This window comes from Mustela lutreola, chromosome 15 (genome assembly GCF_030435805.1).
Source record: "Mustela lutreola isolate mMusLut2 chromosome 15, mMusLut2.pri, whole genome shotgun sequence".
In the NCBI taxonomy this organism is placed as follows: domain Eukaryota; kingdom Metazoa; phylum Chordata; class Mammalia; order Carnivora; family Mustelidae; genus Mustela; species Mustela lutreola.
The window spans coordinates 4,159,860-4,185,604 of record NC_081304.1 but is presented as its reverse complement, the minus strand read 5'-3'; the positions used below and the strand labels follow the sequence as shown (position 1 = coordinate 4,185,604).

Genomic DNA, 25,745 nt, shown 5'->3' with positions numbered 1-25,745 from the left:
ATGCAGCGCCAGCAGCTGCGGACCGCCCGAATGCCTTCCAGGAGCTCAGCACAGCTGCGGGGAGGGCAGGGCAGGGAGGCAGGCGCTGGAGGCGGGTCTCAGCGCTTCTCAGCTTCGGGGACTCTGGTCCTGACCACCCAGCCTGGCCCCAGGATGGAACCCAGGCTCCCGACACATGGCGCTGGGTGAGGCCTCCTGCGGGCTCATTCCGGGACAGCTGCTGGGAGCCCGGGTCTGCACAATGGGGCCGCTGTCTGTGGGATGTGCCCGTGCCAGACAGCCACGCTCCGTGCGGCACGGACAGAGGACACATTCAGTGCTGGAGGAGCACACTCAGACCCCCACCTGGTGCCCGGGAGGGTGGGCAGCCCTGGCCGGACTCTGGGTCCTCATGGTTGGCCTGGAGGATGCCCCTTGGTCCACACTGGTCTGCTGTGGCCCAGCGGGGACCTGTGGGGGCCTGCCCGAGTGCCGTGGCGGGGGTGGGAGGTTGCGGGGAAGCAGGCCCGGAGGCTTTCCTCTGGGTTCGATGTGCCTTCCTCTCCCCTGGTCGACTTTCCCCGACCCCGGGGCTTTCTGTGGGCATCACAGGTGCCCCTCCCCTGCAATTCCAGATGTAGCGGGGGAGCAGAGGCCGCTTGTGCCTGGGACTGAGCTTCCAGTTCCCTGAGTGGTGGGACAGGGACGAAAGGGGACGCGCTTTTTTAAAGAGGGGGCACGGAACTCACGCGGCGATCTCCCCTGCGCGTTCCCTCTGCTGCCACCTCCCTCGTTTCCGAAGGACGCCCAGGGTTTCCAGCGTGGAAGCATAGAAGGTGAAGAGGCAGGAGTCCTCGGGAGGCCTTGCCCACCTGTGTGTGGGATCGTCCTCAGGCCACCTGGGCTCCCGCCGGCTGCCCCGCGCACGTCCGATCACTTCGGCCCCTGTGGCTGGTTTCTCGTTGTGCGCTGGGCACGGTTCCTCCCGCGCAGCCTCTTAGAATGAAAGCGCTGTTGGGTGAAGCCAACCAGCGCGGGCCCCGCCGGGGAGCGCGGTGCCCCTCCCTCCGCAGGCCTGTCCGCTCCGGAGCCCTGGTCAGCTTTTCCACTCTTGCTCCAAAGAGCCGCACGGCCAGTGTTCAAAGAGAAGAAATAATGATCCCAGGAACTTTGGAAAGGAAGACTGTCTTTCTGGACACCCCCTCCCCCTTCTTCCCCGGGGCAGCCCGTGTTAGCAGCGGGGCGCGTCGTGTGGCCTTCTGGGGTTTGCATGTGGGACTGTCCTTCGGTGCCCCTGGAGAGGAGTCTATGTTAAGTTTCAAGTGAAATCAGACCCTACAATTACTTCTCCATTATCCTGGGGCTGTCTTCGTGCCCAGCGGGTCCCTCTGGTCCTTCTGTCCTGCCCTGCTGGTCACCGGGATACGTGAGGCTTCGATGATCTGCCCCGTGTTCCTCTTCGTGTGCCCGGGACTGCCTGACTTCAGGAGGGGGACGTCTGCACCACGGGGCCAGTGCATTTAAATTGTGTGTGGCGCCACACCAACCTCGGAGTAGTCACACCAGATTTTGGGGCTTGTGCACCGTGGTCCCGGCCCCGGCCAGCTGTCCGACGGGGACTTAATCTCCTCTGTCTTCCTGGGTGGGAAGGGGAGTATCTTCTCCCACGTTTACAGGTCCTGGTTTCTCCCTGAGCGGCTCCTTCCTGCCCTTCTTAGCCCGACTTGGGCTGTTTGTCCTTGTGCTGTTGACTTTTCTTCCAAAGAGTCCCTCGTGCACCTTTGTTTTCTGTCGCTGGTACAAGTGCTTCTTCCTGGTTGTTGACTTTGGATTCTATTTATAGTGTGGACTTCCAAACAGAGGGTTTTAATCCGAAGGCTGTCAAGCGCATTCCTCTTTTTCCCCCTCTGTTGGGATCTGTGCTCTGCTTGGAGGCCTTCTGCGTTCCAGGATTATAGAAAACACGCCTTCCAGGTTTGCTTCTAGCACTTCTCTGGTTTCGTGCTTTACGCACTGCAGTCATTAATCTACTGGAATTTATTGGGGTTTAAACAGCGAGGTGGGGACGTGTGATTTTGCACAGATACACACACGTGGGCCTGACCCGACATGTGTGGGGTGTGCTTGTGCCTGCTATATATATATATATATATAGCAGGCACACAAAAAAATTATATAGATATATCTATTTATCTATCTATCTATCTATATATATAGATAGATAGATAAATAGATATATCTATATAATTTTTTTTTAAAGATTTACTTATTTATTTGACAGCGATCACAAGTAGGCAGAGAGTCAGGCAGAGAGAGGGGAGGTGGGGAAAGCAGGCTCTCCCCGGAGCAGGGAGCCCCATGTGGGGCTTGATCCTAAGATTCTGGGAACGTGATCTGAACCCAAGGCAGACGTTTCCCCGACCGAGCCACCCAGGCGCCCTGCGTGCGTGCTATTTTTATCAGTTTTAGTGTCAGCATCCCACTGGCTTCGGAAAAATAATTTGTGTGTCTTTCTTCTCTGTGTCCTGGAACGTAACAGCAGCACAGTGTTCTTCCCGTTACAACTTTTAGAGAATTTCGTAGTGAAACCGTCTGAGCCTGATACTTTCAGAGGGGCCCTCCTCCTTTTTAAAACCTCAACAAGGTTTTTTCCAGATCATCCTTTAAGCCACTTAAACCCTCCCCGAGGGTTTGGGGGTGATAGTGTGGGCCGCATCGCTCCGTGCTCCTTGGCTACTGCCCTGGGTCAGGCGCAGAGACGCATGGATATGGCCGCTGGCTGGGGTGCTCCCTCCGACCCGTGAGCAGTGCTTTTTGACGGGTTCTGAGAGTGACCAGTCCAGAGGTCACAGCCCCCCGGGGAGAGAGCTTCCACCACGCCGGCCGAGCCCTCTTGGTGGCTGTGCTGGGGGACCCCGGGCTCGGAGGGGGCAGAGTGGTCCAGGCAGGTGAAGGTGTGTTCCAGGAATCCTGAGTTTGCTGTGGCCCAGTGAGCGCCTTTCACGCTTTGCTGGGCTGCAGCTCCTGGTAAGAAACACATTTTACAGCACACACCGGGGCACAGGATTGTGTAGATCGAGGCATGTGTTTGGGGGATGGGTGGGTGTGTGCGAAACGGCATCTCCCGGAGTGAGCCTTAGCTCTCCGGTGCCTTTCACTTTCCCGGCAGGAGCTTCGCTGATTTCTTTCAAAGCAGGTTATCAAGATCCACGTTACAGACCATGGGGTGCGCTCATCAGAAGGGCTCACGGGAAGGGCACGCCCGCAGACTGGTGCAGGCATGGCTGTGTCCAGTTCTAGACTATTTCCTTCACCTCAGACGGAGTCCCGTACCCTTTAGCTGCCGCCCCCCACCCCTGCCACCGTTTCCTCCAGCCCTAAACGGTGCCAGGTCATTCTAGATGTGCCCGTTCAGAACCTTGCTTAGAAATAGGGTCAGGGTCACCTGGGTGGCTCAGCCGGTGAAGCCTCTGACTCCTGATCTCAGCTCAGGGCTTGATCTCGGGGTGGTGGGTTCGAGCCCTTATGAAACGTACTCCTTTAAAACGTGTGTGTATATTCATTTTCATTTGGGGGCTTTTTTGGGATGTCCCTAGGCTTTATTCTCTACTCTGAAATAATCTCATTCTCAGGCTCAAATCCTCCCATCCCCGGGTCCCCTGAGCCCCCCGAGTGGGGCTCCCCCCGCCCCGCTCCTGTGAGAGCACCTGCTGCCCAGGTGTGGAGGTGTTGGCCGGGAAGGTTAAGGAAGATGGTGTGCTGCACCGGCGAGACCACAGGTGCTGGAGCCCCCACGACACCTCGAGGCCGTTTGGCCGGCTTGGTGGGCCAGGCTGAGTTCCTGGAGAGGATGGCTGGATGCCGTGGTGATGGCAGAGCCTGGCCTCCCCTGGAAGTTCTGCTGCAGGTGCAGAGCTTGGGCCTGGGCCGGCCCCTCCTGCTGATGGTGGGGAGGCAGCCACTCCCCCTTCCCTCACTGCCCCAGCAGTCTCCAGATGCTTTGCCAGGAGCAGAGGGACATCTCGAGCTGGCGAAATGGCACATTCGCTTTCCAGGCAGCCCTGGCTCAGCCCGGCTCCACCATCATTTGAGACCCGTGGGCCCTATGTCCCGTGCTGGGTTGCCCTGGGGCCTGTGTGGGCCAAGGCCAGCACCTCCCCCTCCGCCCCCCAACCCCAGACCATGAGGCCGGGCAGCCGCTCCCTGCTTCCCAGGCCTTCCGTCCCTAAAACCCTGCACTCCAGGGTCCAGCTGGGAAGCCTCTGTTCTCAGTCACTGTCACCGACAGTGACACCGCCGACAAAAGAACCACTTTTGTCCATCTGTGGGCACCGGGACTTCAGGCCTTGCCTCTCTTGTGGTCGGGCAGACACAGGAGACCCTGTGGGGCCCCAGAGGGTGTGAGGTCTACACTGGTTTTTCCCTCTGTTCCTCCCCTGAGGTGGGTCTGGCAGAATTTGGGGTGTCAGCTTCCTCTTGTGCATGGCGCTGGGGAGCAGGTTGGGGAGCCTGTTATCAACGGGGAACTGAGCTAGAAGGGAGGCGACACCCACGGGCTCCACTTGTCACTGGTGACCCCAGAGCTATGCCTGAGGCACGGTGTGACTCCTGCCTGGTGGGCAGTGTCTTTGTCTCTGCATGGTCCAGTATCCCAGCCCGAGAGGGAGAAGAGGGCCTCCGTCTTCCTCCACAGGGTGATCCCCCCCAACCCCCGCCTTAATCCGTTGGGCCTCCCTTAGGTCTGTGGCTCCCTGCCTGCCTGCTGACTAATGTCCGCTTGGTGCCTGATAGGAAGGACAGCACGGTGAGGCAGCAGGCCCCCGGCACAGGGGCTCAGGTTACTGAGGGTTGAGGCATCTCCTAAAACAAGGCCCCCAAGCCACTGACCCTCCTCGGCTGCCTGGATTTCAGGCCCTGACACCTGCCCCGGGTGAGTTCAGACTGGGGGCGGAGGGAGGGTCAAGGGGTGGTGGGTTTCTTGGGTGGGGCATGGCTGGTGGAGGAGGGCGGCTCCTCCCCTGTCCCCGGGGGCAGGAGATAAGCCTCCTAGCTGGGCCCCACCTTCTTCTGTGGCGGTGCTGGGTGGGGGTCTTAGCAGTTGGTTAGGCGGGTGCAGGCACTGTGGGGCAGGGGCCCACCTTGCATCCACACTGTTGCCTGTGGCTTACCAGGGCCGACGCTAGAAGTGGACGTTCCATTTTGGGGAGGCAGCCCAGCTCAGTGAGTGAGAAGCCGAATGCCCTGAGATTTAATTTGGCAGCAAGTCTCCCTCTGCCCAAAGCCTTGCTTATCATGCGTGCCTGTTCTTGGCAGTTCTTAGCACTCTGCTCTCTGTGGGAGGGGAGGGCGCCCAACCACCTTGGCCTTGGCGGTGCCCCCATGTTAAACAGAAGCCTGGGTTGCATCCCTCACACCAGTGCGGACAAACCGCTGAGACACTTGGCTCCAGTGATGGAGATTTTGTTCAGACCCTCAGTATCCAGAGGAGTCTTGGGGGGGTGTGCAGTCTGAGCGCTCCTCCTGTCGCACGGTCACCGGCACTGTTCCCGGAGGGTCCTCCCCTTCCCTCTCGCTTCTCTTCCCTCTCCCTCTGGCACATTCCCGCCCCTCCGGCCTCGCTTTTCCTTCCCTCTTCCCTTCCCCCCAGGCACTTTATCTGGCCCAGGCACCTCGCTTTCTGAGTGGGACTGATGGGACTCTGGTGTTGGAAGACTCTCCATCCAGAGTCACTGCAGTTAGAGAAACCTTTATCTCAGCCCGGAGGATTGATAATAACTTCACAATTGCAACTGATGGGACTCGGGTGTTGGAAGACTCTCCATCCAGAGTCACTGCAGTTAGAGAAATCTTTATCTCAGCCCGGAGGATTGATAATAACTTCACAATTGCAACGTGACAAGGCTAGCCTCTGGCCAAGGTTTCTCTAGTTATCCCATTTGCTGGATTAGGAAAGTAAGTCCGGGAGACACCCAGCCTCTGGCCGGAGGCCCGGCAACTGCTCGCAGTCGGATTCGATTCCCAGGAGAGCATCCCAGGAGTGCGTGGGTTCTGAGCTGGCCCGGGAGGCGGGCAGCAGGGGTGGGGGTGGAGCTGCGTGGGGACCCGGGCCAGTGCGTGAAGCCGCGCCCCTGCCCCAAGCTTTGGCTGGGATGCGGAGGAGCCCGGGCTGGCACCCTCCCTCTGCTGCTTTCTTTCGCGAGGCGCCAGGAGATGATGAAAGAAAACCCCGTTTAGAAAGGAGAGACTCTGGTACTCCCCGTCCTCCTCCAGCCCCTTCGCTGCGCTTGGTTTTGAAATAAGATACCGCTTGTCAGGGGCTTGAGTGGGAACAGATTGGAAGCCCCATTCCTCTTCGTTGGATCACAGCTGCGGGGAGCCCCGCGTGGCTGCTCTCCGCGGCTCCAGCCAGCCCCCCTAGCTCGGGGCGGCCGCGCAGCCCCGCCCCTCCCGCCCTTGCCCCGCCTCTTCCCCGCCCACCCTACATGCAGCCCCGCCCCTCCCGCCCTTGCCCCGCCCCTGCCCGCCCACCCTACGTGCAGCCCCGCCCCTCCCGGCTCTTGCCCCGCCCCACTGCTCGCTTCCGTCTTTCTGCTCTGCCGGGAGGACTGATAATAACTTCACAATTGCAACTAGTGCTGCTAGGAGTGGGGGAGGTTTTGCTGGGCGCAGGTGGGGCTGCGCCTTCTTGGTTGGGGAGAGGCTGAGTTAAAACTGGATGTCACGCTGGCGTCCCGCCTGCCAGCTCTGACCCCAGGCCTTGCAGCAGGTCCCTCCCTGCCCTGCAGGTCCCAGAGCGGGTCGTCTGTCCCGTGCACTGATGGCTTCCACAGGCTCGCCTGGGTCACGGATGTACCTGGAGCTTGGGGTACTTCTCCAACCCTCCTGATGGGGCTGAGCAAGGCGCCGACTTGGGCCAGGTCGGAGCTTTCCTGCCCCTCCCCCCAGGGTGAAGGGGCGAGCAGTCGGTCTTCCCCTGGGACTGGCAGCTTCCATGCTTGCTTCAGAGGCCTGCATGCCGGTGTGTGGGTACCCGGCTCAGGTCTTGGCGGGTGTTACCAGCAACAGCACAGGCCCTGTCCCTGTTCCCTGCACACCGTGGCCCAGGCCATCGGGATTGTTAGTGATTCAGGTGGGGAAGCCGGCAGAAACGCAGATCTGCACTCCTGTCAGCGCCCGGCCTGGGAACCAGGACAGGAGTGAGGCCACATGGCGTTCTGGGGGGCCAGCGGGTCAGCATGGCCCCGGGGTTGGGAGGGGAGCTTCTGTCCTTGGGTGTCCTCATTCCTGGTCTCTGGGCTTTGGGAGCCGGCCCCCAGATTCTGCCTGGGGATGCGAGGTGGGGAAGCTGGGGTGAGAGCAGGGCCCGGGGGGTGCTGGGCCCCCCCCAGAAAACCATCCATCCTCACCACTCACGAGCAGGCCCCTGGCCGCACGCAGCCACGGGGAGGCTGATGGCGCATGAGGCTTCCTCGTGGCAGAAGGCTGCTCCTTGTCAGATCGCGGCTCCCTCGCCTTCTGGGCCCAAGTTCTCTGTCCAGGCTCTGGAGAGTTCTGAGTCTGAAATGCAGCTTCCTAGGCCCAAGCCCAGCCCTTCGGACCCAGGCTCCTGGGGAGGGAGGGGAGCTCGCCGACGCTGCTGTGAACCGCCTTCCTGTGGCTTCCAGTTCTCAACCTGTGCCCCTGGGGTCTCGGTCAGGACCCCACTCCAGGGTCAACCCCGAGTGACGGCTGTAGGATCTGAGACCTCACCGGCCTCTGGACTGGGCTGTGGTTGCCTGTGAGGAGCTGTAGCCCCTCTGAGCGTGTCGTACACACGGTGTTTGGGGGGGGCCCTCGGCAGGGGGGTCCCCTGGATATAGTGTTTGGGACCATGTGACCAGGTGGGGACAAAGGCTCCTGCCCCAGAGACTGGAGTGCCGGGGCCCCTAGCTAGTGCCTCATGGGGAGTTGGGGGCCAGACTGGCCTGGATCATTGCCCTATGACCCCGCGGCCCTTGAGATCGTGGCTCTGCAGTGAGTAACCCTTCTGAGCGCCACTCCCCCTGGAGTGGCTGCGTTTCCTTCTGCCCAGAAACTTCTCCAGGGAGCCAGCTGACACACTTGGCCTGCGTCGTTTGTTTTTGAACAGGCCTGAAAGGAGAGAGTGAGTAAGAAAGTGTGTGTGTGGGGGGTAACTGAGTAGGGGAAGGTCAGAGAGAGGGGAGGAAAGATCTGGAAAGTCCCAACATGTGCTTTGGAAGCAGGTGCCAACCATGAGCTACTCTGGAGGGTGGGGCCTGCCCACGGACGAGCAAGCAGAGACTCGGGTTGGGGCAGGGGGAGGGGGCAGTGTTCGGAAAGGGGATCGCGGCTCGAAGCCAGACCTGGGAGCTTGCCCTTGGCCGGCTCTCTGCTGCTTTGGGAGCAGAGTTGTTTCCATTTTAGGGACACAGTGGGGAGGCTGTCATTCTCCTCGTAGCCCTTATTAAGATTCCATTAATCACCGTGATCGCTCCAAGTGCTGGACTCCAAGCTTCTCCTCCAACTGCTTCATGGGACGCATCTGCGCAGCAACCTTAGCAAACACTCACTGACTGTTAGGTGTTGTAGAGAAGGAAGCAGGGCACAGAGAGGTTGAAAAACTTACCCAGGCCACACAGCTGGAAGTGGCAGATGCTGGCTTGGAGTTTGAACACGCAGCTGTTGGACTCCAGAGCCCCAGCAGGTTTGTAACTCGGGGCCTGCTTTCTCTGCCCCTTTGCCAGCCTCTGGTTGGCCAGCTGTGCCGAGGTCCCTGGCACGTCCGGGCAGCCCCAGCGCAGTGTCCCCATCGCTAAACTGGGGCCAGGAGAGGAAGGGACTGCAGCTGGAGTCTTACTCCCAGTGGGCAGCCACCCCGAGGACGAGGCCACATGTCCTCTCCTGGAGCTCTGGAGCCCACAGGTACGGGGTCGGGGCTGTCTGCTTCCTAGTGGGAGAGGGCCTATGGCAGCAAACTCTTGGAGTCTGGCCTGCGAAGCCTGGAGGCTTCCGGAGGCCGCCAGACCAGCTCCCTGTGCAGCTGGTTCTCCCGCACGCTCAGTCCCCAGTCCCCAGTCCGCACGACCTCCCACATCTGGGACAGTCTTCCCAGGCTGGGTCATGTGGTGCAGGCCAGCGCTGCTCTGGGGGAGGGCGGGGTGCCAGGAACAGCCTGCAGGGAGGGGCCCCACTCCCCTGGAATGGAGTCAGAGCTCACTTTGGCCCAGCGCCCACTTGACACAGGGGCGGCCTCCACTTTCAATGGGGGGAGGTGGGGTGTGTGGGGGTCCCTCCATGTGGCCCAGCTCTGCACAGGCCCTGTCAGTTCCCTGACCGCCTGTCCATCTGTCCACCCACCATCCCCCCTAGTCCTCCGGTAGGCATTTATACTGTACTTGTGGTCCGTGGGAGGAGAGAGACTGTCTGTCTGGCGCAGAGCCAGAAGTTGCGGGGCGATCCCGGGTCTGCTGGCCACTGGCCACCGGCCACTTGATCCTGGGCAGAGCCAGGTGTCCCTGCATGATGGTCTGAATCTGCGGGAGGAGGAGCTGGGACGTGATGGTTCTGGGTCGTGCCGGGGCAGTCCCCGCTGAGAAGTTAAGCTCTGTGTTCACACAGGGAACCTGGACCAGTGAATCAGGCTGAGCGGAGGGTCCTGGGCTGGGGAGGGCACCCCTTCCAGCCCAACACTCTCCAGCACAATTGGCCATTTCCTTCAGGGCCCACACCTCAGGCCTCCTGGTCAGGAAACAGTGACACCCTGGGAGCTGCCTGGGCCTGAGAAAGTGGAATCATCTGCCCCCACTGCTGTCTCCAAAACGTCCCAGGCAGTTGCTGCATCTGGAAATGACCGTCGACCCCGCGCTGCCCCCTGCTGTCCCCTGCCGCCCCCGTCCTGCGGGGCTCCTGTGCCTTCCCATGGGTCACTGCGTAATGCTTGACACTGTGATTCTGGCGGTCCGTAGTGATGTTCCCGGACGGTTCAGATCACTTTGTGCCTCAGACCTCCCAGTGGGCACCCCTTGTCCATGGGACACTCATCCCCCTTCCCCGGTTGTTGGCGTCTTGCCCCCCGGCCCTGGCTGCCCCTGGGACACAAAGGCTTGTCCCCACGGAGACTTCACTCTGTTCTTTTCTGGGCCATCTTTTTTTCTGATTCTTCTCCTGGCTGCCTCATTTGGGTCCCTGCCTAAATGCCACCACCTGAGAGGTGCATCCCCTGCCACCCCAGCTAAAGTGGCTCTCTCACAGCAGTGGGTCACTTGCTGTGAGCGTGAGTGTGGGGGGGGGTGTGCACGCATCTGTCACTTGCTGCCCACATGCAGCGTACACACTGCACGAGGGCAGGAGAAAGCGGCTCGTGTCCCCGGGACAGGCTCGTCCTCCATGCTCAGTTGAGCCTGTTGGGCACTGAGCAGTAGGAGAGTGCAGGAAAGGAGGTTCCCTCTAGCTGGAGCTAGTCATGGAAGACTTCCTGGAGGGAGTGGTGTTTGGTGGGCCTTGGAAAAGTGAAAAGCTTGTTTGGGGCAGAGATTAGGGTAGAAGGCCAAGGGGTATTGTCAGACCTCAGCAGACAGCCGCCAAGCAGCGAAGCCGGGAGCAAGGAAGACAGTGCCGGGAAGTGGACTGCCTCCCGGCTGGTGCCTAGCGGGAGTCCCACATGCCCGCGGGCCGGCATGCCTAGGGAGGCAGAGCTCCTGGAGCAGAGGCCCGAGGTGGGAATGACACCTGTGGGTGTGGCTTGCTGTCTGGTGGGTGAGTGGAGGTGTTTCCAGGGCACCAAGTCCAGCGTGGGTGGGTGGACTGACAGGTGTAGAAGGGGCAGAAGGGCCCGGGGCTCTCGTCCACCGAGTCGGGCTGCCCCACCTCCCTGGCCCACCTGGCTCTAGCTTTTGGGCTGGTACCGTGAGTGTGCTTTGGTTATGGGGCTGGCTCTGGCCAGGCGGTCATGGCTGCTTGAAGCGCTGTGTTGAGGATTCTGAGGCCACAGGGAAGATGTCTGCTCTACACTGGCGGTGTCCGCCTCCGGCTGCGGGGGTCCCCACTCTGTGCCTACCTGCCTCTGCCCCAGTCCTGGCAGGAGACCCACTCATACCGGCTGGGGCAGGCAGCACCAGGACACGGGGAGGCCAGGGGCACAGGCTGGCGGAGGGGACCAGGAAGGCACCTGCCCCAGTTGCGCCTGGAGCTCTGCTCGTCATGCCAGCAGCACTCATTTGTCGGATCAGCACCCCATCCCTGGGCTCCTTCGCCATTTTGGCTTGATCTGTTCATTGCCACTGTTGTCCTCCCCACCCCACGACTGGCTGCCAGCTATCCAGCCATTCTGGCACGGCGGCCACTGGGCTCAGAGTGCTCCTTGCCTTTCCTGTGGCCTTCGCAGCAACCCAGGAGGCAGAGAGAGGCTGAGTCACTTGTCTGTAGTCACACTGCAGGTACTGGCGATTAAGCTGGACCTCTGACCCCAGGGCCTTTGCATGGCCAGAGTGGGACATTGGCAAGGAAACAAGGTACGTGGGCTGGCCTCGCCTCAGAGCTCACACAGGATGGCTCAGCCGGCCCACCAGACTCAGTGGCCTGTGTGGGCGGGGCTGTTGACAAAGCATAACCACGATGTGTGCCTCGTCTTTGGGGGAGATGAGCATAGTAGATAAAAGCGTAGGCTCTGAGCTACATGCACCCACTCTGGTGGGTGACCTTGGGTGCTTTCCAGAACCTTTTGGCCTCCTTATCCAGGAAGAGGAGGACTAATAGTCCCTACCCCTAAGGCAGGTGGGGGCAGCAGGCACAAGATTCAGGGAAAGCTGGCCTGTGTCCCAGGTGCATGGTTGACATTGGCTGCGCAGGTGACCCCTCAGTGACCTTTTGGAGCAAGCCAGTGTTGCTGTCTTGGTTTTGAAGGGACAGCCCAGAGAGGTTAGGGAACTGTCCCAAGTCCCACAGCAAGAGCTCACAGGACAAAAGAGCAGTATGGGAGGGGCGGCCTGAGCGCAGGAGGGAGGGCGGTGGGGTGTGCTTTCCAGCTGCGGGGTGGGGGGTGGGGTTGGGGGGGACCCTCACCCACTCACTCGCCTGCTTCGTGCCAGTGCCTGGTGGGTAGGGAGGTCATTCCTGGGGCCGCTGAGAGCTGATGGACCTCAGGGCCACACAGCAGACGGGGCAGCCTTGGGGCCAGGCTTCAGACACCCACTCTGTTGGCATTTGCCTGCGGAGTCGTGGGATCTGCTGTCAGCCAGGCCCGGGGATTTGCCTGCGGATCTGATGGAGCCAGCCACTGACCGGCTTTACCCTGTGACATAAGTGCCGTCCCCTGTTCTACAGGAGGAAAGGGCGCCTCCGACGTCCCGGCACCTGCCTGGGGTGGACGTGGGGCCAAGCCCTCGGCAGGTCCAAGTGTGCCGACCCTCCTTCCCCCTTGGCTCGCAGCTTGCCTCCCCAGGCTTGCCCGGCAGACCGTGGCTGTGCCTTGCCGGGGCTAGCCCGTTGGAGGTGGCCCCGCGCTGGCCTTGCGTGGGAGGCTCACTAGCCCAGGATGGAGCCCCACCCCCCGACCTCGCCCACTGTCCGCTGCTCATGGTCGTCATATCCGGAGATTGGGCTTGGGGGAGGGTGCTTCTGGGTTTTGCTGGTGGCCACGGTCTCCTCTGCTTGGAGACAGACCTGAAGTCTGTGGGGTGTGCTGTGCGGGCAGAGCCACTTGCCCACCTGGGAAGTGGGTGTCCAGTCCCGTGTGGCCTCATTTCGTCATAGAGGAATTGGGGGCCATGAGGTTTTTGGAGATGGGAACTGCCCTGGGTAAGAGGCTCCCCTCCTGCCCTGTCCCTGTGCTCCCAGCCCCACTCCCTGCCTCCGTGTGCCCGCAGCCTCCCTGGGCTGGGCACGCTGCCCCATCTTCCTCCCTGAGTCACTACTGGTCAGTAGGGGGCAGTGGAGGTTGCAGGTCCTTGGAGAGGAGTGGGCACAGCGCTTTTGATCTGTCTCTCCCTGGAAAGTCTCTGATCTTGCCCACAGTGGCTTCCCTCCCTGCTAACATTTTTCCTGGGGTTGTCACACCGGGTGGGGTGGGGGGTCCCCACCAGGCTGGGGACGGAGCAGAGTTGTGTTGACACAAACTCCAGCTGAACCCACATCCTCTGTGCAGTCCAGCGGGACGGGGCCTCGAGGTAGGGCCTGTGGAGCCCCCACTGTGTGTCCCGTCAGTGGCTCCTGGACCTGCTCCTGCCCGTGGAGGCGAGGGGACCCCGGGCCTGGCTGACAGCTCTTTGGAACATTCCGCCCGCTTGGCCAGTCGAGCCAGCATGTCCTCATAGGGGCTGCTGAGAAGCTGTGAAGCATCTGTTTTCCTGGTTGAAAACAACCCTTATCTTTTGTGATTTAAAAATTATGCCAACTCATGGCAGAGAAAATTAAATCTGAAAACTCAAGAGAATATGCTCACTGATAGTTGCATCTCTTCCAAGCTGTCTTTTTTTTTTTTTTTTTTTTTTTAATTTTATTTATTTGACAGAGATCACAAGTAGGCAGAGAGGTAGGCAGAGAGAGAGAGGAGGAAGCAGGCTCCCAGCCGAGCAGAGAGTCCGATGCGGGGCTCGATCCCAGGACCCTGAGATCATGACCGGAGCGGAAGGCAGAGGCTCAACCCACTGTGCCCCCCAGGCGCCCCCCAAGCTGTCTTTCTAAACATATGCTTAATACAAATGAGTTAAAAAAAAAAACCCAAAAAACACAAAAATGGGATCGGACACTTCTTTCTGCCACACGTAAGTGTGCTCCCTCCTGGGGGGTTTTCCTCCTCCTGCCTGCATCTGGCCTTGTAAAGACTGGGCCCACTTGTTCTAGGACAGTGTGCAAAGTCAGAGGACCATCTTGGGGCCACGGGGACTTGGAAACAGGCTGGGGAGCTTTCAGCAGAGGGGGGTGGCAGACCAGGGCTGGGCCCCCCTGGATGCTTCCTCTTTTTATTCTGTGGGATTTTCTGTGAGGGTGTGGTCAGGAGTGTAGGCACAATGCTGGGCGGGGATGACCTTCTGGAAGCATGACCTTGGCAGCATGGCCAAAGTACTTTGTTCCCATCTGTGAAATGGGCTTATGGAAACCAACACTCCAGAGATCTCCGTGAGAGAAGGTTTTGTCCATCCGCACAGAGGGCTTTGAGGAGCCCTGCCATTGTGATCTGTGACGTCCACTGTCCATTGTCCACTGTCAGGCTGTCTTTCATTCATTCACCTTTGGAGGTGCCAGGCGTGGAGCTGAGGACTAGGGGTAGATCCTGGGGTTTCCGGGGAGAGCACGAGGATCTCAGGGACGGCCCCAGCTGCCCCACCACTCCCTCCTCAGCCGGTCCCCACGAGGCCAGCAGGGAACGGGGCCGGCTCCTACCTACCCCTTCTTGCTGTGTGACCTGGGACAGGTGGCTGAGCTCCTCTGTGCCCCATTTCCTAACCTGTTGAAGGAGGAGAGCCACAGGAGGGTTCCAGTCGGGTTGCTGTGAGGACCCGAGGAGCTTGCGTGTGGAGCTCTGGGAACCGTGCCTGCCATTCGTAAGCTCTTAGTCAGTCTTCCCTCTTCTCGTAGTTGCGGTCCTGGGAATGTTCTGGATCTCCGGACACTGACGACTGTAGATGAAATGCTTTCTCTGGGAGCCGTCGAGGAGGGACTGTAGGAACATCGACTGACTGGGAGCCTGTCCCCAGAGCTCAGTCCCCGTTCTGCAGGGGGAGGCAGCCTGCCCTGGAGTCCTGGCTCTGAGAGGGGGCAGTGGGGTGGGGTGGGGAAGGGTGTGTGTCTGATGGCCCTTTGCCAGGGACCTGGTTCTCCCAAGTTTAGACCCTCCCTGCTCTGACGCCGAGGGTCCTCCCTCCCTCCCCTCATGGGCCCACTGCCTTCTCAGCTGCTCCCATAGTGCTTTTGGGGCCGTGAGGCAGAAACCCCAAACCACATGGCCCGAAAATGTACTTTAGCGCAAAGTGGGAAGCCCAGAAACCGGGCAGCTCTGGGATACTCCAGAGGGTGCCCCATCAGCCGTCCTTGTCCTCTGGTGTGACTGTGCTGTCAGCTGGTTCCCCGTGGTCACAGATGCCCCAGCCTTCAGAGGCAGGAGGGCCCCCTCCTGTGAGCCCTGCCCCCCACCCTGCTAGCAGCTGGGGCCCGGCTTCAAAGCCCCTCTGTGTGCTCCCTCGTGCCCCCCTCATCCCAGGGTTTGTCTCCCAGCCCCTGACCTCCAGCTGAGACGCCGTGGCTCCTGTCCCTGTAGCAGGAGGGGTTTCAGGGCTGAACAGAGAGGAAGGTGCATCCCTGAACTAAATGAGGGTTGGCTGGGAAAGGGAGGTTGAACTGAGAGATCCTCCTTCAGCAGAGGGAGCAGGGAGGAGACCCCTGACTCTTGCTGGTGTCCGTGTAGACACGGGGCACCTCGGGGCCATTCCTTCCTGATGGGGCGACCCAGGTCATCCGTGTGAGCCAGTGAGGCAGGACCCGGTTTTGCCCGCCCAGGGGGACCTTGCTGTGGTCCCCCTTCCCCCCAGCCCCACCCCCCACCCCCCACCCGTGCTGGAGAAACAGCAGTTGTGGCCCTAGGCACTGACCGGGCTTTCTTGGGGCTGCAGAGGGCTGGCTGAGCTGGCCCTCCAAGCCGGATCCAGCTGTCCTGGGGACAGGCTGTAGATACAAATGCGGGGGGGGGGGGGGGATCTGCGGCGGGGGGGGGGGGGGTCAGGGAGGCCTGGCTGCTCCTCCCTGCAGGTTTGGCTGGGAGTGCACCCTGCTCTTTCCTGGTCCCCCTCCTGCCCCCCATGGTTGGTTTCCTTTCCTGCCCCTCCCCCCGGCTCTCCCTCCGCTCTGCTCCGCGTCTGGTACTAATTAAGTCCTTCCGCCTGCAGCTCAGTGGAGGAGAGCAGAGCTTGTGTGGGGCCTCCCCCGACCCTGGGTCTTCCCCGCAACACCCCCCAAACCCCCGACCCTGGGTTCCCCCCGCCACATCCCCCTCCCGCCCCCCAGCCTGCTGGCCTTCAGAAACCAGACATTTTGCCTGTGCGTGTAGGTTTTGGTGCCGTAGAACACCGAATTGATGCTGCTCCGTGTGTCTGAGTTTCTCCCTTTTCTGCTGGGGGAAGGCCCTTCAGCTTGGGGTTCCCAGGCCAGGTCCCCAGCCTCTCTGGGCAGCTTCTCTTCGCTTCCCTAGAACAAGGCCACACAGTGGGGGGGGGGCTGTGGCTGGGGCCCTGTCCTTCCCCCAACCTGGAGGTGGTGTGAGGGGCAGGGTGGGGGGGGGTAGCCCCCAGGGAAGGCCGGAAGCCCTGCCAAGCCCCTGGTTTCTGGAAGATAATTCCTGGACTCCCCACCCTGGCCTGGAGGGGTCGGTGTTCTCTCTTCCACTTGAGGCTAAGGCTTGTTGGGAGGAGGGAGGAAGGAACGAAGATGAGGTCATTGTTCACCTTTTGAGGGTTGTGGCCTGGGGCATCTGTGGTCGCCAGCTCAGGGCGTGGTTGCCCACCAGGAACAAGGGCTGGGCTCTAGCATCTCAGCTGCTGTCAGAGGGGAGAGAAGGCAGGCGGGTGGGTAGCACCTTCTGTGGACCGTGGCCTCGAGCTGCCAAGGCTGCACAGGGCCCCCAAAGACTGGCACAGTGATCTTGGTGTCCCTTCGTGGTGACTTGGGCTTCCCGGGGACTCTGCATGGCCATAGGACGCTTTACCTGGTGTATCTCCTTTCATCTCATCTACTGCACTGGGAAGTCAATTCTGTGATTCTCATTTCACAGAGGAGGAAGTCAAGGCACAGAGAGGTTATGTAACCTGCCCAAGGCCACACAGCTAGTGAGGGCGACAGAGAGGTTTGAATTCAGGAAGCCTGACTCCAGAGCCCCTGTCCCTACCCTCCTTGGACCTCTGACCTTGCGGAGAACCCAAGGCCAAAAGAGATGCAGTGACTTGGCCAGGGTCACCCAGCAGGTTCGTGGCAGAGCTGGAATCCTGTCTCCCAGGCCAGCGAACAGGCCTGTCTGCAGGTGGAACAGCCCATCCTTGGAGTGGGACTGGAGGGTGCATGGGTCCCTGGTCAGTGTGGCCTGGTCTCCCACATGTCGTTCCAGAAAGACATCAGTGCACGATGGGGTGTCTGAGGGGTGCAGACAGCCTTTGGGCTGATGACCACAGTCAGTCACGGTCGGCTCCTTTGGGTACGGCTTCCCTTGGCCGCGTACCTGTCCTGCCTTCAGTCTGAGGCTTGCCTCCAGCACAGGTGTGGGAATCTGCACACGTTGGCATCAGAGCCCTGCCTTCATGTCCTCGGTGAGGCAGGAACCTCTTGGGGCCCTCCGTGTCCTGCGGAATCCGCACACGGCTTCCCCAGGGCAGGGCTGAGAGCCTGGAGGGAGGCCTGGCCGCAGGAAAGCCAGCACTGTACGGGCCGATGGTGTGTATTCTTGGCTTTGACTGTGTATGTTTTTATGTACGAGGTGCGGGCACTGGCTGGTCGGCCTCTGCTGTCCACCTCCGGTTCCCAGCGTTGTGGGAGGGGGTGGGGCCGCAGGAAGTTGGCGGGCAGGAAAGGGTTAATGATGAATCCCAGGGCTGGGGCTCCTGCTCCAGCTTTTCCCAGGGAAAGGGCAGGACCGGAGGCCTCTTCAGAGGAAGGGGTGGGTGGGGGAGGCAGTGAGAACGAGCTCTTCCGCACAGGCACAGGCACCCCGGCCCCCGACTTCTGCAGGCCAGCTGTTCGGAGTGAGCCCGGAAGGTGGAGGGAGCAGAGGATGGAATGAGTGTGGGATTCATTACTGGGGTTTGGCAATGTGAGGGCCTCACTTTCTCCCTGGAGGGCGGAGCGGGGACGGGGGCGGGGAGGCCCTGGGCTGGAGCCATGGGGAGTTGGGGTGGGGGCTGTTGGGCCAGAGCCCCTGCCCATCCCCCCATGGCTGAGCTGGGGGGCTGCCGCTTCCCTGTCCCTGGGCGCCCCTTGCCCTGAGAACCCGGGGCTGGGGTCACGTGCCTCTGTTCCCCTGGCTTCTGCTGGAGGGAAAGGCCCGGCCTCCCTGGCCCCTGCCACCTACGGCCTCCTGTTTTGCTGCCTCGGCGGCCTCTCTCGCAGAGGCTGGGGTGGGTGTGGGCAGAAGCCACTTCCGGGCCGCCGCCTTGGCCCGGGAAGCCGCTGAAGTCGGCTGATGCCCCTGCAGGGTGGGCGGACACCAGGGAGAAGGCCAGGGTGCCGCGGCGTGGGATGGCACGTCGAGAATGTCTCCAGCCAAGTGTTCCTTTAGGCCGGGGTTGCCGCTGGGCTCCAGAACGGCGTCTGCGGGAGTGTCCCACTCCCTCAGTGTAGGGAGGAGGAAGGGAGAGGCCCAGAGAGGCGGAACCTTGTCAGGTGACAAATACGTGTTGGAGGTCACAGAGTTTATGACGGTTTGTTACAGCAGCAACAGGAAGCTGATACAGTCAGGAAGTGGTAATCTTCTTCTGGAAAGATTCCGGGCAAATTCTCTGTGTGTCCCGAGCCCCGGAAGACGCTGGGCTCCCCCAGCCTCTCCCTGCTCCGGAGTGGGCGGGACGGCTCCGCCAGGCCGGGCCGGAGGGGATCCAGTGGAGCAGTGGGTTCCCCTTTCCAGGTGAAGGCAGGGGTGTGAGCTGGCTTGCCTGCCTCATTCTTGTGGCCTTTTTTTAACCCCCTGAACGTTCTGTAGCTGAAAAGGACTCTGGGGCTCATCTGCCTGGTGTGCATGTGAGGAAAGGGAGACCCCAGGGCAGCTCAGTGCCAGGGTCAGGGGCACGCAGGGAGTTCAAACCAGGCTTTCCGCTCGCCGCCTCCAGCACTGTCCTCCATGGTTAGCGGACGTCAGGGAGCAGACTTGGTGGGCCTGGGGGAGCTGGAAGAGCCGCCCCTGCTGCCTCTGCTCCCTTCCCCACAGCCCTGCCTGAGCCACCGGCCTCCGCCTTACAGTGCCGGGAGCCCATGCCTTGGCTGAGGCTGGGGAAGGGCCAGGTGCCCTGCATGGGCGAGGGGGGCCTCCCCTGTACACCGCCGCTGCCCTTCACCTCCTGCAGGTGCCTCCAGACTGCCCGGGGCTCCCGGAGACCTCGGTGACTGGCCTTGCCACGCTCGCCTTTCCCCATCGGCACCCTGAGGCCAGCAGCTTGAAAGAGTCAAACTCTTTCTGGCCACAACACCATCCCTTTCTGAGCAGAGTGGAGACCCGCTGAGCAAGTCCCTATGATCATCCAATCCTGGGACCCGGAAGAAACAGCTGGGAGTGACACTTTAGCACAGTGGGGACCTCCGGCCTCATCACTTGCCCCTCGGCCTCTCTTGACATCTGTGTGCAGGTGTCCCTGCCGGGGACACCTGCCTTCTCCTCTCATGAGGCTTGGGCTGCTTTTAGGATCCATTGGGAACAACCTGGGTGAACCGTTCTCAGGTGTTGCCAGACCCTTCACTGGGCTTCGCCATCCTCCCTGATGGAGATCTGAGCCACCAAGGTCCGTGCACCCAGGACAGAGCCTGGGCTCCGGGCACTGTGGCGACACGCACCGCACGAGGAGACGAAGGAAGACCGCGTCCAGTACCCCGTTTCCGACTTGTCTATCGTGGTCCGTGTTCACAGCCTGTTACATTTTTGATGTACTTTTTAAAAACTTTATTTTGAAATTGTCTTAGACTCTAGGCTCACAGGACGTTGCAAAAGTCATAGAAAGGAGGTCCCGTGCTCTTTACCCAGTGTCTTCCCTCGTGACGTGTCATTATCAAAGCCAGGAAATGACGGGGGTCCAGTGTGAACTCAGTGTGAGCTAGTGTGAACTCAGTGTGAGCTAGTGTGAACTCAGCGTGAGCTAGTGTGAACTCAGTGTGAGCTAGTGTGAACTCAGCTGCAGACCTTCAGCTTTCACCAGCTTCATGGGCACTTCGTTGTTTTGACCTGTGGTTCTACGAACTTCTACCACGTGTGTGGATTCGTGTGCTCTCCGTCACAGTCGGGGGACAGAAATGTTCTGTTCCCCAAAGAATGGTGCCTGGTTTTGCGCTTACCCAAGGGCACTAGACGGCATGCTTTCATTATTTCTTTTTAATGTATTTTATTTTGCCTTCTTTCACTGATTATTGTGTATTCATCCTTTTTTCTTGTCTTTTTTAAATGTACCTTTAAAAGAGAAATTCCCCCAAGAGATCCTGCGAGCGCCCCGTTAGGGTTGGAAAGCACAGATGCTCCGGCCTCTCTGCACCGGCAGTTTCTGCTTATTCCTGTTTATATCTCCAGCTCACAGCCCCGTGCATCTTGGCCACAGATGCTCACTCTGGGCTGTTCCCGGCCCCACGCCCGCGCCCGTGCCGGGAAGAGGTGGGCGGTCCGTGGTGCTGGAGCACCTGCTGGTGCTGGTCTGTGCACGTTCTGTCTGCCTCTTTCTCGGGTTCCAGGGATGGGAGGACCCTTTCCCCTTTCCGTGGCTGGGAAGACCCCTGCCAGGAGCTTGAGAAATTGGCCCAGAGTCTCTCAGCTGCTCAGTTGGGGGGGGGGGGTTGAATACAAAGGGAGGGGTGCCTGAGACCACAGGCTCCTCTGAGGGAGGGATCACTGGCCCTCCCAGCCCCCCTGCACGGGGAGGGTCTAGCACTACGAGGTGCTGGGGCTTGTGGCGTGAGCCCGGGAGGGTCAGCGTCCTCTCTCTGAATAAACAGCCGGAGGTGATGTGTGGGCTGCTTCACAGCCTCGAATTTCCTGAGCTCCTGCTTCTGGGGGGAGAGAGGAAAGAGCAGGGCTGGCTCGTGCCCAGTTCAGACAGGCTTCTCCGTGGCTGCGAATGGTGGTTTCACCTGTGCCCCTGTCGGTGCTAAAGGGGTGGGGGGCTTCAGGGCCCCCCCCGAACAGTGGGTCCGGGCTGACGGAAGCCTCATGTCAGCCTGAGCAGCCGGCAGACCTCAGGCCCAAGACCAAGGCCTCTGCCCTGAAGGAAAAAACAAGGTTTCCTTTGGCTGGGATGCTTTCTGCCAGGTCACGAAAACAGGCCTGGAGTGGGGGGCTCCCCCTCTCCCGGCAAGGCGCTTCATGTGGTTTCCAAAGCCCTTTGAGGCTGTAAACTCATTATCATCCTGCCCAGAACCCCATAAGGGAGGGCAGGAAATTCGAGCAGGCACCTTGCAAGCAGGTGATGAGCAAATGGGTTTGTTGCCTCTGTTTACAGGTGAGTAAACTGAGGCTCAGGGACATTATCAGGCCTTGAGCCAGTCAGTCACAGAGAAGCTCACGCCTTGTTATTCCCCGGGGTCCTCCAAAGAGTTCTTTAGCTTTTAATAAACCTGCACCATCAAGGACCATGAACACCCGTGTGCCTCCGCCCGGCCCGAGCGGCCGCAGGAACCAGCCGTGTTTCCTTCCACCTGACACGCCCGCATCCTTCCCACGTGGGCCTTAGAATGTCCGCATGTCGCTTGCTGCGTTCCTCTCAGTCGTGCACCGTGGTGTGGTCTTGTGCACGTTGGACAACTGGGGGTATGAAGTATTAGCATCCTTGCGCGGCTTTTTGTGTTTGGAAATGTGAGGTCATTGCCCCCCCCCCCCGCCCCCCGGGCCTGTAGTTTTGGGTGTATATTCACTGCCGGAGGGTCGCGGGCGGGTGGCCCCGAACCACGATCCGCTGTGCTCTCCTCCACGGACACGCGTCATTTTCAGTTTTTGCCTTTAAACATGCTGCTGCTGTGACACGTGTTCTCTGGTAACTTTGTGTTCTCTGGTAACTTTGGAATTTGGGTTTAAAACTGTTATTCCAAGATCTCGGGCAAGCCGTCCAACCTGTGGGGCTTGTGATCTCTGCCCCACCCCATCTTTGTCCAGGAGTCTGGAACCGATCTGATGTCTGGCCTGGAACCAGAGCAGAGGGCTGGCAGGCTGAGAAGTCTAAACCAGTGTTTCCCAAACTATGTTCTGTCTGGGACCACGAATCAGTATTAAAGGTGCAAAGTGGTTCCATGGCCCGACAAGTTTAGGAAATAAAGAGTTTAAACTTAAAAAAAAAAAACACCAGAAAACCCAAAACTCTACAGAATATAGTTTTTAGTGTGCTAATAAATACTTGTGAACATTAAAAGAGGGGAGCAGTTAATGGATATATTTGTGGAAACCTTTTCGGACAGAAGCATCCTGCAGAACAAATTTTCCTGCTTTAACAGACTTTGAGAAACGGGTCTGAATTGTTGGCTGTGGGTGGGGAAACATGGATTTGTAGTGAAGAGAGGGGTTGCTTTTGTTTTTGTTTTGTGAGTGCTGGTAAGGAAAAACTTTCTCTCTATCCTCTTAGGTTCAGTACCAGAGGTCTGCAAATTAAACTGCAGGAGCCCCCCCCCCCCCGGGGCAATTAAATATCAAGAGCCACAGTATGGAAAGAAAAGACAGCTTTAATCACATAGGTATGGGAGTTTACAGAAAAAATGTGATGCAAAGGGGCAGTTAGAATGAAGCTTATATGCTATCACCAGAGGGGTAAGAACACTTACTGGAAAACAAATCACGTTTTGGAAAGATAAGTGGCCCTTAGGAGAATAGATGGGAAGTAGATAGTTCTGTGAATGTCTATTTAGGTCTGGTGTGAAGACTTTCCCGTCTTCTGTGATGAAGTCTGTGTTGCCTGGTTGCTGAGAGCAGGGGATTGGTGACAGCCAAGTCCTTCTGGGAAGTTCTGCTTTTAGACTGTTAAGAGATTTCAGGAGCTCAAATGGCTCCTCAGAATCACTATGCCACAGTGATGTCCCCTGGACCCCTCCCAAGGTCTCCTTTTTGTCTTGTTCTTTTCCAAGTCCCAGCCGGACAGCGGGCAGCGTGGAAAAGCTTAATGGAAATCAAAGAGCCTTGTCCATTGGGTGGCCTTCTCTGGACAGTGGAAGGAGCTGCTGACCCCCCAGCTTCCCCCTCATCCTGTGCGTGCCGCTTGTACATTTGGCTCAGAATGCTCTCGGCAGAGACCCCGTGATCTCGCCAGATTCCAGACATGTGTCTGCACCTGTCAGACCCACATGGTGCCTTTTTTTTTTTTTTTTTTAAATTTTTTAAGATTTTACTTATTTATTTGAGAGAGAGAATGAACGCACAGGCCAGGGAAGGGGGGCAGAGGGAGCGGGACTGGATCCCAGGACCCTGAGCCAAAGGCAGATGGAGTGACCAGGCTCCGCACACGGTGCTTTTCAACCCAGAATGCTCGGTGGAGTCCCCTGAGAAGTTTTCAGAAAATACCAACCCTGGATTAGTGGACTCAATGGCTGGGGTGAGACCCCGCCTCTGTATTTTTTGGAAGTTCCTCTTTAGAGTAGTGATGTGTTGCTAGGATGGAGAACCTGTTTCCAGAGGTCAAACAGCCAGGGTCTCAGAGCCTTGCGCAACCCTGATCCCCCACCCCGCCCCCGCCCACCCCACCCCCGCCCCCAATCCCACTGTCTCAGCTGCTGAGCTTTGGTTTCCGTCCTTGTTTCGGGGAGGGCGGGCGTGGAGGCCGCTGCACATATCACCAACCTGGAGCGCCCCCACCCGGCAGCCCGCCCTCCTGGCACCCGGAGAGAGCCCGCTGGGGGTCTCTTGGTCTTTGAAACTGGCGCAGGGTTTGGGTTCCGGTTGTTCCGTGGCCAGGCATCTAGAATTCTGGCTGGCTGTCACCGGGGCGGCCCCGGGGCTCGTGGGTTCCCGAGGGAGGGTGGGCGAGGTTGGAAGTGGGCCTGGGGCTTCCCGGATCCGCCCCAGTGGCCCTCATGCCCGCAGGCGGAGCAGAGCTGGCTGCCGAGAGTTGAGACATCATCACATAATTTCCAAGACACCCTGTTGACATGTTAGCTCTTCAAGAGGAGAAATAAATGTGTATTAAGGTGCCCTGGAGGGGAAGAGGCAACCTGACAGCGGAGGTGGGAGGCGCAGGCTTCTTAGAAAGGAGGAAATGGGGCCTTCCTGCCACGGAGCTCCACAAACACGCCTCTGCTACCTAGGAGACCAGGAGGGGTGAGTAAGTCCCTCTGGCAAGTGCTCCAGATCAGGGTGTGACTCCAGAAGCACGGAAGGGTGGTCGAGTCTGAGGGAGGGCATCTGGAGGGCTTCCTAGAGGTGGTGATTTTTAACAGGGGTGGGGTTTTTAGGAGGGGTTTGGGAGACTGCAGGGCCTGTGCTGTGAGAGGTGGTTGAGCTGGGAACACCGTCTTTGGCTGAGTCTGGGGATGGAGAAGAGACCCCTCTGTGCTGTGGAAAGCCCTGCCTTGGGGGACAAGGGGAGGATAGCGCCCTGGGCAGTGCCTTTCCAGAAGGAGGGGCCGTTCATCTGTGCCAGCCTGGTGGAGCTGGATGTTGGTGCTGAGCATTTTCTCAGGAGGCTGGTTTAAATAGTGAGATGGGCGGGCGCCAGACGGCAGAGGTTAAGATGCGAGCAGGTGTTGGGAAGATGGGACCGCAGTGCAGACAAACTGTCAAGAGGTGGGGAGAAGGCCAGCAGCTGGAGGAGATCGTAGCTGGGCCCAAGGGAGGGGCCTGGTTTTTGAGATCGGAGGCAGCCTGACTGTCCGTCCTCGGTCGCGTTGCAAAGGAACCGGAAGAGAGATGTCAACCAGATATGACCGAACCACCAGCCTGCTAAGCATTGCTCTGTGGCGAGAGAGACTTTGCAGGCCCCGGACCCCCAGGCTTGCCTGAGACCTCGCTCTGGGCCCCTTGGGAGCCCACCCTAGGACAGCAAGAGCGTGTGTGGGCTCCCTGCCCCCTGGGGGTGTGTGGCTGCATCTGCTGGCTGCCCACCCCAGGGGCCCCACGCTGCTGACCCGCCACCCAGCCCTTCCCTGGCCCCTGTGTGCAGGGCAGCCCAGCAACCGCCTGCAGAGCCAAGGGAAGGGTGTTTATTCCTTGGCCTTTGATGGCCCGTATCTGTGCATCCCATGGGGGTTCATCCAGGGTGGGTTGGAAAAGAGGTCGTGGGAGGGCTGGGTGTCGTGTTTACAGCCCCGCTTTGGGCTGGGCAGGAGAAAGCAGGGGCGGGGGTGCGCTGGGGCATGCATGCTTGTGGGGGTGCGGGGAAGGGAGGCTGCCACGTGACCACTTCCTTTCCTGTCCGCTGCCCTGCACCCGAGGGGGTGGTCTCGGGCATCATCACGTGGGTGTCCCTGCACGGCGGGGTGGGTGGCACCCCCAGACTCTGCTTTCCTCCCAGGTGGCCCCTTTGGAGGTGGGAGCCTGCCCTAACTGTCCCCCTTCCCCTCTCAGAGTAGAACCCTGTTGCAGGCCACCTGTCCTGTGCTGCCGCCTCTCCCTGATGACTGTTCTGGCGGGGGGTCCCCAGGGAGGGCGGCGGGTGCTGCTCACTCTGGGCCCCCGGCAGGCATCCTTGTCAGGGACACCGTGGCACCCCTTCCCCTCCCCCGCCCCACATGGCAGCCTGTTGTCCAGCAAGGGGGCCAGAATGTCCTGAAAGTGACAGCCTTGGAAAACCCGAGCTAGACCCCCCTCCAAAGGGCTGGGAGGGATCCTATTCGTGCTTCTGAACTGCCTTGGCCAGGAGCAGGTTTCCTCCAGCTCTAAGTATTTGTTTCCTCGATTGAAGGTGGAAGTTCCTACCTTACTCTGGCTCAAGTCAGGACTACAGGGCTGTGTGAGGGTCCTGGGGCCACTGTGACAGAGTACCACAAATTACCGTGGCCTTAGGCAACAGGAAAACCTACTGTCCCGCAGTTCCAGAGGCCCCGGTCTGGGATCAGGTCACTGGGCTACGGACGGCGTGCCGTGGGCAGGCCCCAGGAGGGTATGTCCTCGTACCCGTGGGCCTTGG

General features: G+C 59.8%; 1 protein-coding gene across 4 annotated transcripts in view; it reads left to right on the top strand.

The window, feature by feature from the left end:
• The window catches only part of SEPTIN9 (septin 9), a 144,044-nt gene that overhangs the window by 82,337 nt on the left and 35,962 nt on the right, over positions 1-25,745 (top strand). The gene's annotated exons all lie outside the window — the stretch shown is intronic.